Genomic DNA, 3,861 nt, shown 5'->3' with positions numbered 1-3,861 from the left:
TGCTTAGCTCAAGAAATATCTTTTTTGGTCTTTGACCTCACAAATATTTTCTATTAGCAGGTGCTCTCCAAAGGCTTATGGGTTCCAAACCCATATTCAAATACCAAAACCAGAAAGAGAAAAAAGAAGCATTTTTACTGGACGCACTCAACCACTATTATTTTCTTTGAAAGTTAAAATAACTACTCTTTATTCGATATGCATTAAAATAGTTTAGGGAATTGGTGAAATATTAAAATATAGTGTGCATAAGAAAAACAAAATGTGATATTAAAGGGTATATGCAATTGCGGTTGAATTGCGCCTTTTTTTCGTCCGTTTAAAAATTTGCCTGTACTCGACAGCCGCAGCCCTGCTGCCGGGACCATGAATTCACCATATGCAATGCAAAACGGATTCGACACTGCCCTTGGCGGATAACTGACCAATCGGCAAGTAGAGGGCGTCCTGAATTCGACTTCCCGCCGTTTGCAGCCCTTTATTAGGGCTTGTTTGCTGCGTGCTCAGCAGCCATTTTGTGAACCTGCAGAGAGGTGTGAGGAGGTGCAGAGCTAGCAAATTGGTTGTTTTTTGCTGTGGTATCGTTTGGACACCCAGCAGACTTTAATCCATGAAGGACAGAAGACCTGTTACCCCGGAGGAGAGTCGTTTTTGGAGCGATTTCTACATTTGTAGGTAAGTACCACATGTGGGTCTGGTGTTGCATGTATGTGTTTGTGTAGTGGGAGTTGCCATGAGGTGTACATAGGGTGTTTGGGTATGTGTGCAGGTATGTGTATAGCTCCTGCTTGTTTTTCTACATTTTTTGTGGAGTTTTGTGTTTTTGGGTAGTTTTTTTCACGTGTGTTTTTTTTTTTTCTTCTCTCCTTAAAATGACTTTTTGGGTCATGCTTTTGCATTGGTGTACCTCCAGCATGTGCAGGAATGATTTTTGGCTAGTTTGGGCTGATTTTAGTGTGTGTCGGTATCAATGCGGTCGACATGTGGTGTCGTTTGTTTGCTAAAACAAGTTTTTCCCCTCCTATTTTAGCACTGGTGTACCTCCAGAATGTGCAGGGATCCTTTTTGGCTAGTTTGGGGTGATTTTAGTGTCGGTATCAATGTGGTCGACATGTCATGTCGTTTGTTTGCTAAAACATGTTTTTTTTCTCCTATTTTAGCACTGGTGTACCTCAAATGTGCAGGGATGCTTTTTGGCTTGTTTGGGGTGACTTGGAGCAAGTTTGTGTCAGACATGCGGTCGACATGTGGTGTCGTTTGTTTGCCAAACATGTTTTTTCCCTCCTATTTTAGCACTGGTGTACCTCCAGAATGTGCAGGGATGCTTTTTGACTAGTTTGGGGTGACTGTCAGCCATTTTGTTTGTGTCAGCCATTTTGTGTTAGCACTGGTTGACCTCCAGTATGTGCAGGGATGCTTGTACGGGGCTTTTGGCTTTTTTTTTCTTCTATTTTTCATTATTTATTTTTTTATTTTTTTGTGTTTGGTCCTGCTTGAGAACTGGGGTCCCAGCAGCATGACGTGTGATTGCATGTAATTATGTAATGTGTGCTAAATTTGTAAAAAAATAAATAAACAAATATATATATATATATATATATATATATATATATATATATATATATATATATATATATATATATATATATATAATATTATAATTTTTATTCTTTTTTTTTTTTTTTTCTTCTTCTCTTTTTACAACAGATGTCCAGGGACAAGTGGGCCCGATTCCCCCCCACCCCTCAGAACTTTCCCTGCATAGCAACGAGGAGTGGGAGCCGACCCAGGAGGAGGATACGACCGACCAGGCATGCAGTGACCTGCCGCGGTCGTCAAGGGACCAAATGGAGAAGTCGAAAAAGAGAGCCTAGAAAGGTACTGACAACACCTGCAGACACAATAGCATCCAACTTGACACACCCTAATTTGCGCACTGCCATGCACACCTACAGGTATATTTGCGCGATGCCAGGGATACTGAAACTCACAGGTACATACTGATCTTAGTAAATGCATGTTTTTTTTTGTTTTTTTTTAATCCCTAAAGGCAAGAAGCCAGCCAGAGGAGCAGTCGGAGGAGGAAGCCTCTGGTGAAGATGCAGGACCGAAAAAGCCGCGTGGACCCAGATACACTGAGGCGGAAAACTGTGCGTCGACAGGTCCTACGAAGTTCTGTATGGACAAAGGGCACAGACCACAGCAGCTAAGACCAAGCGAAACATCTGGGATGCCATCGCGACACAAGTCACTGCAGTATCTGGAAACCGCCGGAGCACCAGAAACTGCATGAAGTGGTACAGTGATTGCCGCAGACAGACCACAAAGAAGATGGGGATTCAGCGCCGACATGAGACAGCTACGGGAGGTTTTCCGGCTCTCAATCTGAAGTGGCTACCCTGGGAGGAAGTTATTAAAAGGCGCATGAACCGGAGGTGTGGACTCCAGCCGTCCTGCTGGCTTTCCCGAAGAAGAAGAACCGCCCAGAAGGCGGGAGACAAGCAGTCCAAAAGGAGGCCTGATGGTAAGAATACATTCAGATGAGCTGTACTAAAATAACTTTTTTTTTTTTTTTTGTATTTGCTAATGTGTTTTTTTTTTTTTCATACACGCCTGCCCAGAGGACATCGCCAGCGCGCGGACCATTACCTGCGCAGCAGGCATCGGCAGCAGCACGCGGAACATCACCTGCGCAGCAAGCATCAGGAGTGCGCAGATCATCACCTGCGCGCCACACATCGTCATCGCGCAGCAAGTCACCTGCGCGCCAGACGACGTCAGCGCGCAGACCATCACCTGCGCGCCAGACATCAGCGCACAGAACGTCACCTGTGCGCCAGACACCGTCGGCGACCACACCACCAGATGGGCGCCAAACTACAGCTCCTGCGTGCAGTCCATCACCAGATCGTCATCTCTCCAGGAGCTCTGGGACTGACCGAAGAGCCTCAACAAGACTCTACCCTTGTGGACCCATCACCCGAACTGTTTGAGTCTACAGGGTTAACGGATGAAACTTTTCTTGGGTTTGAAGACAGCCGTGCAGAAGTATCCAGCCAGACCCTTGAAAAGTCTCCAGAAATGAGGACAAGTGAAGCTCCTGGAGCAGCGGCACCACAGGATGGAGAAGGTTTGTATTTAATTTTTGGGGGTGTGGTGGGGGGGGGGGGGGTGCACCAGTTTTGTATAGTTTATTAACTTTAATTTTTTTTTTTTTTTGCAAACAGTGGTACCACGGACCAGCAGCGGACTTGCTTCGGGGATTGGTTCCTACTACAGGCCGGATCTCGTACAGGATTCGTCAGAGGATGACGAGGTGGAAGTGCAGCAGCCTGCTGTTTCTACATCCCTGTGTGAGTAAATATCGAATTGTGAGCCTTCAAACAAATGTATGATGAATGTGTATAATAATTTCTAATTTTCTTTTCAGCTGCACAAATGCTATTGGTGGCAGACGTCCAGGAAGGGCAGGATCCCTCAAATGTTCAGAGGGTAAACAACCTGGCAGCAGAGATGAATGTCAGCCAGGATAGTTTTCGGGTTGTCGTTGGAAGCAGACTGGACGCCATTGAGAGGACAATGGATAAGATGGCAAACAGTCTGCTTGAAATGCAGAAGGCTCATGCCGACAGCGCGGCCGAAATTCAAAAGACCAGAAGAGAAGATCATAGGGAGACTATGGACATCCTTCAAATTCTGGCCACATCCATCAACCGGCTGGTGGAGAACACATCATGCCTGGCACACAGCAATGACAACATGTCGGAGAGCCATCGACATTCCGCATCCAGCCAACAGATCATTGCAACCACACTGCAGATGATATACGATAAACTCCCAGAACCAGCTCATCAATACGCT

General features: G+C 45.6%; 1 long non-coding RNA gene across 1 annotated transcript; it reads left to right on the top strand.

Moving 5' to 3' along the window:
• Nucleotides 1-1,711: 1,711 nt before the first annotated feature.
• Nucleotides 1,712-3,080, top strand: LOC134911527 (uncharacterized). Its single transcript, XR_010176642.1, has 3 exons — nucleotides 1,712-1,878; nucleotides 2,051-2,524; nucleotides 2,622-3,080. It is a non-coding gene; the product is annotated as an uncharacterized LOC134911527 (long non-coding RNA).
• The last annotated feature ends 781 nt before the right edge of the window (nucleotides 3,081-3,861 follow it).

This window comes from Pseudophryne corroboree, chromosome 4, assembly GCF_028390025.1.
Source record: "Pseudophryne corroboree isolate aPseCor3 chromosome 4, aPseCor3.hap2, whole genome shotgun sequence".
Classification (NCBI taxonomy): Eukaryota; Metazoa; Chordata; class Amphibia; order Anura; family Myobatrachidae; genus Pseudophryne; species Pseudophryne corroboree.
Note: the sequence above shows the minus strand (reverse complement) of the source record. Positions and strands in the feature narration are given on the sequence as shown.